Below are 8,258 nucleotides of genomic sequence, written 5' to 3' on the forward strand. Positions count from 1 at the left end.
AGCTCTCTGGGTTTTTCTGGCCTCAAACTCAGCCACACGGTGGGTATGGAGAGGGAGGGCACGCCAGGCAGCGGGACCTGAGAGGCTAAGGCATGGATGCTGGACAACCTGGACCTGCAGGAAAGGCTAATGGGTCACTTGAATGAAAGGGAAACGCGGGAGGTGACAGGGTGAAGCGGAGGGAAGAGCTCGGCCCAGACCTCCTGCAGGAGCTTTGCCTTGGACCCCGGGACCCTCCCGCCTCTCAGCCTCAGCTGCTTCTCCAAAAGCACAAGAGCAATAGCAGCCCCTGCCTCCAGGCCAAACAGGCAAGGATGCCAAGTACCCGGTGTTCAAATGGTAGGGGCCTTGAATGCCAGGGGTCAGGGCACTGGGAGGCCTCAACAAGCCCCAGGCAGGAGCTGGGCTCACGGAAGCTGGATGGAGCTGGTGGCTGCCAATCGATCTGGCCACCAAATCTGTCTTTAGTTAACCTACCATCAGCCCCGCCCCACAGAACAAGCCTGGACACAGGCGTCCATTTCAGCCCCAGGGGTTCCAGGATCAATTGGCCTGCAGAGGCCCAGAATTCCCGCCTCATCAGGGAAGTACCTTCATAACCACAGGCACTCAGAAATCTACTGTGTGCGGGGCCCTGTGCCAGAGGCGACACACGTTCGCACATCAGATCCTCATGCCACTTTGTCAGAGCTGTACTGGATGGCACTGGTGTCTCCACTTCAAAGATGGGAGATTCAGGCTCAGAGCAATCATTTTCCCATAATCATACACAGCAACCAAGTGGCCGAGCCATGACTCGGACCCGGAACCAATTCGCTCCAAAGGTCTGGCTACTTCCACACCCTGTGGTCCGTGGACATCCACAGAGCACCCATGATATGCTGGTCCTGGGAGCTGGCGGCGGGGTGGGTGGGGGGGCGGGTGGGGAATCCCTGCAAGATCCCAGTGCTCCAGATCTGCGTGGAGATCCACCAGCCAGAGCTGGAAGCCCTGAGAGTCAGGATGGCCTGCCCCACTCCCCAGCAACACATCCATCCTACACCCGGGGAAAGCTCTCAGCCAAGCTGAGCGCACACTCAGTGGGACTCGGATACCGCTCATCAACCAGAAGCCAGAAGTCTGGCCTCATATCTCACTCTGCTGGGTGATTGTGGTCCCAGCCCCTGGCCTCTCTGAGCCTCAGTTTCCCTTCTGTGTGATAGGAACAAAAATTCCACCCACCCCGGGGATGGGGCAAAGGATGGAATGAGCCACCTTGCCATGACCTGGCTGGGGAGGGTGCAATGTGACAACATCGCCATCAGACAAAGTAAAAGTCAAGGCTGCAAATCTGGATAAAACGGCTGGAGAGAAGAGCATCCATTCTTGACGGGAGGGGCCAAGATTCCCCACCCCTTCGCAACACCGACCTCCTTCCCCCAGCCCTGGGAGTCCACCTGTGCTGGCCTCACAGCCCAGTAGGTCTGAGGATTCAAAGGACCAATTCCCACAGTCTTTTTATAGCCCTGCAGCCCTGCTGACACTCCCACCTCCACGTGGCATCAGAGAGGACTCAGCCAGGCCATCCCCTGGAGGAGCTGGGCTCTGTTGCAGAGCCTCAAGGAGGGAAAAGCCCTCGCTGGAGAGATGAGGAAACTGAGAACCAGAGCAGGAAAGGACTTGGGCAAGATCATCTGGCCTCTTCTCCTCTCTGGCTTCTCATTTTATTCTGGAACTTCTCGGGTAGCTCCTAGAGGAGGGGCGGTACTGGGGCCCAGGTTGGAGGGGAAGTCACTTGCTCAAGATCCCACAGCAAGGGGTGGGGAAATTGGGGTCTGGCTTCCAGCTCTGAGATCTTCCCCAATCCTCTACTCTGTGACTCAGCCCCACCCCCACACCCACCCCCACAGCCTGGTTGGGAGGAGAGAGCCCTGGATGAAAAGACAAGAGGTGGGCATTTTTCTCCCTGCTTGGATAATAGGTCCTGGGTCTTTCTGGCCTCAAATTACCCATCTGTGAAAAGAGAAGATCAGAAGAGATCAGGAATGACAAACTCATGGCACACAGACAGTGATGTCTAATCATCTGCCAGGGCAGACCTTGCTAATCTATCACAGCACTCCTTCCCACGAAGCCAAGACCCGGCCTCGGAATGTTTCTCAAGACAGCAACCTCGGTCTTGGGGATTTGAGCCCTGAGCCATTCCTAGATGAGATAATATCTGAGTCCCCCTGCTCAAGGGAAGGGAGAAAGAAAGATGTACCATTTACTGGGCATCCAGTTGTTTCCAGCCACTGGGAGACATGTCTGATTTAATCCTCACCAGGGAGGTGTGCAGAAGCTGAGGTTCAGAGAGGCTACGTGATATATGCCTTTGAACAGACAGGTGGGAACGAGGCCTTGAACACAAAGGAAGGACCTAGAGGGTCACCCTCCGCAGGAAGAATGATGTAGAACCAGCCAGCAGGTGAGCGCCTAAGGTACAGCCTCAACGCATCCTCCTCCTGGCCCTACTGAGTGCAAGACGCGGGCCTCTTTTACAGCTCCAGAAACCAAGTCACAAGAAGGGGCTGTCAGCTGCCAGCAAACAAAGGACATGTGCATGTTTCTGGCTCTGTCCTGCCCCTAGTTATGGAGCCACTGTGTGCGAAACGCTTTCCTCCACTCCCCTTGGGACATCCTGGGGGCCATGACACATACTACCTCACTACATAGATGAGGAAACTGAGGTGCCCCCCAAAGGAAGTAGCCCCCCACCCTCCCAGGGGCTCCAGTGGAAACCAGAGTGGTTTGCCATGGAGATAAAGGGTAGGAGAAGCAGAGAGGAAGTCATGGGCTGGGGAAACCCAAGGGGAGATAGAGGCTCGGGAGCCACAGAACGGAGGCAGGAAATGAGGCTCTGGACCAAAGGCCCAGGGCTTGGGGCTGAAGGCCTCTGAAGGGGTCCCAAGGCCTACAGAGACATGGGAGGGCCTGGCCACACCCAGTCCTGGACCAGGACTCCAGAGCCCCACAGCCTCCGTTCAGCCCTGTCACTCAGCAACCGGGAGATACTAACCAAGTGGCTTCTTCTCTCTGGGTCTTAGTAAATACTGGAAAATGGGGCCAATCCCACCTAACATGAGCTTTCAAGAAACTGGGATGGCAGGTGTTCCCTTTGTGGCCCAGTGTAAACGAACCCAACTAGTATCCATAAGGACTCGGGTTCGATCCCTGGCCTCGCTCAGTGGGTTAAGGATCGGGTGAGCTGCGGTGTAGATTGAGGAGGCAGCTCGGATGTGGCACTGCTGTGGCTGTGGTGTAGGCCAGCAGCTGCAGCTCCAATTCGACCCCTAGCCTGGGAACTTCCATGTGCCGTGGGTGTGGCCCTAAAAGCAAAACAAAGAAAAAGAAACTGGGGTGGGCTGGACCAACAGTGCTCTCCCCAACTGAGCCTCCTCCCACACAGAGGCTGAGGTGGGACTCAAGTCACCCAGTGCGGATCCTTTCCTAAACCCACACCGTCAGAATCAGTGAGGTCATCCCCTCAAAGCCCTCACTGGACAGCTGGGGAGGCCAGACCCATTGAGCCGGACTCATTTCCTGAGTACCTGCTGGGATCAGGTACTGGGCATGCAGCCCTCCTTTAACTCTCACCTGATAGATATGCACTGTTCCCATTTCAAGACAAGGAAGCTAAGTCTCAGAAAGATGGCATGAATCACCCAAAGACACACAGCAAGCAGGCACGGTAAGAACTTGAATGAAAGCCCTTCTGATTCTTGAGCCCTTACCATGCCTCTGTCTCCATCTCTCCAGCCGACCCCTCCCCACCTCACTCCCAGCTTCCAGCCACCCTGCATGGCACTGCCCCAACGCTGGCTCTCAGCCTCTCCTGGTTTCCTGCTACCGAACTCCTATTCTACTTTAAAGCCCAGCCTCAAATGCCTGCTCCTCTTGTACCTGATCTGGGCACCCACAGAGTACCTGGAGTCCAGCCCACATATCTAGTTGCACCAGGCGCCTTGGGCAGCTCTGCACCCCTGGTCTCCAACATGGGGCTGTTGACACAGGGGATACCAGTCAGCCCCCTGTGTGAAGATGAAGGCCAAACCCCTCCCCAAGGCCCAGATGGCCCCACATGGTCCAGCCCTGCTGATAACAACCCCCCATTTCACCTCTGACCCCCTCCCCTTAATTTTCTGTGCTCCAGACTCACAGGCCCTCCCATTGTTTCTCCATAACGGCACACACTCCCCCACCTCAGGACCCTTGCACGTGGAGGTCCCCTGCCTGGTAAGCCCTATCCGTAGCTCCATGCCTGGCCAACTCCTCCATGCTTCGAGATTCCTCTGCGCCTCACATCTCTCTCTAAGCCCTTATCACATCGTGATTACATATTAATATATTTGGCAACTTGTTTGCTACTTAACTTTCCTGGCAGCCAGGGACCTGTCCACAATTCCCCAGCAAGGACATCCCCCCACTCCCCACCTCACCAAGGCTGACCACTCCCCACAACCCAGGGGTCCTGGGAAGTAGCTGAGCATGCTCTCCCCTTCTCGGTTGAGCAAACTCCTGCTTCCTCTCATCACCGCCTCCTGGAAGCCTCCAGATGCCTCCTACAGCTCCCACTGCTAACCCATCCCCACGCTGCTCGGCCCAAGTTCAAAGCTCCTAGAACATCATCGGTGCCTGTATCAGGCAGATTTGGGGAAATGGGGTCAGTGAGGACCAAGGGATGTCAGCAGGCCACGGAGCCATCTCCCCCCTGGCTCCTGGGGCTTGGGGGAGCCAGACAACACCTCCATCCCAGGTCACAATCAAGGAAGAAGTCAATGCAGGAACAGGCTGTGAGCTGGGGATCATTCATGCTCCAGGAAAAGGCTTAGGGGAGGTGGGAGAAAGCCAGGGGGCCTTCCTGGGAGAGGTGGGCTTTGAGCTAAGCCTTCAAGAGCAAGAGCAGGTAAGCAGCTCATAGAGGAGAGGGCCCTCCCAGCAGCACCTTCAGGAGCCAAGCCCCAGGGGCCGCACAGGAGGGCCTGGGCAGGCAGTCAGCTGAGAGAGGTGACACACTGTAAATCACTTCCCTGGGTGGAAAGACCACATCAGCAAGGCACACACATCACCACATCACTAAAAGGGCCGCGTGGCTTCCATGCAATCACTCATCGGTATAGTCTTTTCCAGCCCTGTCCTCTGCCTGGTCGCACACTGGGAAACCCCTGCTCCCCCCTCATCGGAAGGGTGCATGGGCAGCCAGACCAGGGATTCTGAGGTCGAGGCTCTCACTCCAGCTTCAAGCTGTGTGGGCCTGCTCAAGTCCCTTCCCCTCTCTAAGCCTCGGTTTCTCACCAGCAAAACGAGGCTACATGAGAGTCCCTCCCTCATAGGAGGCGCTCAGAAGATGTCAGCAGTGATCATGATCACTGGCCCATTTTATACTTAACAAAACTGAGGCCAGCGGGAGCCACGTATTGCCTAAGGTCACACAGCTGCTGGGGGACAAAATGGTGCTCAGGGCTATTTCTTTCTCAAGGGGTTAGGAGTGGCTTTGGGGGCACCCAATCCATCTTCTTCTGGGGATGCGCCCCACTTGGGCCAACAACCTCACCTCCCAGCCACGTTTTTTAGGCAATTCATCCAGTAAGGTGTGCATTTATTGAACACCTATTACATGCCGAGCCCCTACATGCAGAAGCACAGAGATTCTTCCCCTGAGGATGCCCACTGCACACACATGGACTCAGAGGCGCGGTCCCTTGGCCCAGGTCACCTATGAGATGAGAAGCCTATAGCTGTTTTGTCTCCCCAGCCAGGAGGCCAGAAGAGGGTCAGCACAGGACCAGCCTGATCCATTCTTGAGATCAAGTCTGATCTCAACTGTACTGTGGCTAAGCCTGGACTCACCTCTAGTGACCCAGAGACAGAGTCCCTAAAGCCTGGGAGGCCTGACCCAGGGCCACACAAGGGCTTTGCCACTATCAAGTCTGCCTGAACTGATACCCTAGAGGTGAGCCCCTTCTGTTCACCCCATCCTTCCGACAACCCAGTAGTAAACCCAGCCAGGCCCAAGCTGGGCCTGATGAGGACTCTGAGCTCAGAGAGGTCAGGTAGTTGCCTGAGGACACACAGCAAGGCAAGTAAGTGGTGGTCCCTGTTGGGACTCAAACCCACCACCAATGCCAGCCCGGGCAGGCAGATGGACCTGGCCTGGTGGTGAAATCCCAAAACTTTTGCCAACTTCTGAGCACACAGGCGGCTGGGCCTGCCCAGAGGCAAGTCTAGGGGGCTGTGGGCAGCAGGAACCAAGCACAGTTGGGCCCAGTCCCTTTCAGGCCGTCAGCACCAGGCCCTACCCAAAGCCCCACGAAGACGGGAAAATCCTGGTGCCCTGGCCAAGCACTCCCTCCCGGGTGCCCCCAGGCCCACCCCGCCCGCCCCCTCATCACCTCCCATCCCGGGCTAGGGGCGCCAGGCCGGGCAGCCGCGGCCAGAGGCGGCGCCGACCAGCTCAGATTTCAGATTTGGCCTAGACCTGGCCCGGGGGCTCAGGCCCAGCTCGCGGCTCTCAGGGGCCCGTAGGGGTAGGGTGGGCCGGAGGGGGTTCCAGCGCAGACAGGACCCCTACGCCCCCCACCCAGCCCCCTCCCCACCACCCCCAGGCATCACAACAAAAGGCCGCACCAGGCACGTCCCCGTGCGCCGGCCCAGCGCTCCTGGATCGCAGCTCGGCCTGGGGGTGGGTGGGGGGAAAAGGGGGGGCCAGGAGCCCCAGCGGCCCGGCGATCCGACGCCAGGGTGGTCCCCGGGCAGGGGCTCCCTCACTCGGGCGGGGACCGGGAGCCGGCGGCGGGGTGGGGGGCGCTCACCTGGGCCAGCGGGCAGGCGGACGCACCGGCAGACAGACGCACGGGAGGAAGGACCGCCGGACGGCCAAGGGTTCGGGCACACGGCGGCCAGGCCGCTCCGGCTCCCAGGCCGGAATGGATTCCCGGCCGGGAGAGACAGATCGAGAGAGAAAGGGAGGAGGAGGAGGAGGAGGAGGAGGAGGAGGCGGCGGCTCAGGGAGGGGAAGAGGAGGGAGGGAGCGCGCGAGCAGGGAGGAGGGGCCCGGCAGGCCGCCGGGAGGAGGAGGAAGGAGGAAGCGCGCCGGGACGGATTCCCCGCCGGTGACCTGGGATAGACCCAGGCGCGGGTCACCCCCGCCCCCCAACCCTGGGGTCCGGGCGGGCGGGGAATGGGGGGCGGAGGCACCGGGCACGAAAGCCCCGCCCCCCACCCCGCCCCAAGAGAGTCCCTACCCTTTGGGACACCCATCAGCCCTCACGCGAAAATGCCCTCCCTCACTGCCCCCAATCCACCTACCCTGTTTACCCCAAATCTACCTCTCCCGAAATTATCAGTAATAACAATAACTGCAGCACTGATGGAGTGCTCACTCCTTGCCAGGTGCCATGCTAAGCTGTTCAGGTCAACTTTATGATCTATTCCTACCAACCAGCTGGGCTGGGCAGACCCAAGATTATCCCTATTTCATAGAGGAAGAAACTGAGGCACAGAGAAGGGAATCACCTGACAAGAACCAGGTCTTGGGATTTCCTGTTGTGGTGCAGCAGAAACAAATCCGACTAGCATCCTTGATCCCTGGCCTCCCTCAGTGGGTTAAGGATCAGATGTTGCCATGAGCTGTGGTATAGGTCACAGACAGGGCTTGGAGCCTGCGTTGCTGCGGCTGTGGTGTAGGCCAGCAGCTGTAGCTCCGATTTGACCCCTAGCCTGGGAACTTCTATATACTGCGGGTGTGGCCCTAAAAAAAAAAAAAAAAAAAATAGGCCTTGGACCCTGGCCTTGACCTGAGTTTCCTTGACCTGAGTTTCCCAAAGTGGGGACTGGAGCAGAAAGGACAGTGTGGGAAAGAGTAACGTTTATTTTAATAGATATGTATTCCTTTTAATAGATAGAAGAGAAAAAAAACTAAGGCAGCCTATCCAAAGTCAGCCAGTCCAGATACTCCTGCTTAGGATGGGGCTGAAACAGGTGTTTAGTGGCACTTATACTTCCATGTAAATGAAGAGGCTGAGGACCTCTGGACGCAGGGGGCAGAGAGTATAGCAGAGAAAGGAGGGGACATTGAGGAAAGGCTGGTTTAGCTAAAGAGCCTCCTGCACCACCTATTCCCCCCTCTGGCTTCAGGACTGCCCTCTTGAGGGTGGGTGCCGTATCCTTGGCTCTTCGCATGTTACAGCACAGGGGAAGGGAGGGCCCGAACCCAGCTTTAAATACCACCATCTGGAGTT

At 57.7% G+C, this 8,258-nt stretch overlaps 1 protein-coding gene across 2 annotated transcripts in view; it reads right to left on the reverse strand.

The window, feature by feature from the left end:
* Positions 1–7,012, reverse strand: part of SRC (SRC proto-oncogene, non-receptor tyrosine kinase) — a 53,676-nt gene extending 46,664 nt beyond the window's left edge. For both annotated transcript variants that reach the window (XM_047771127.1, XM_047771126.1), the window contains exon 1: positions 6,831–7,012. The gene's annotated coding sequence lies outside the window, so the exon portion shown is untranslated. The remainder of the gene's footprint in view (positions 1–6,830) is intronic.
* Positions 7,013–8,258: the final 1,246 nt, after the last annotated feature.

This window comes from Phacochoerus africanus, chromosome 3, assembly GCF_016906955.1.
Source record: "Phacochoerus africanus isolate WHEZ1 chromosome 3, ROS_Pafr_v1, whole genome shotgun sequence".
Lineage (NCBI taxonomy): Eukaryota > Metazoa > Chordata > Mammalia > Artiodactyla > Suidae > Phacochoerus > Phacochoerus africanus.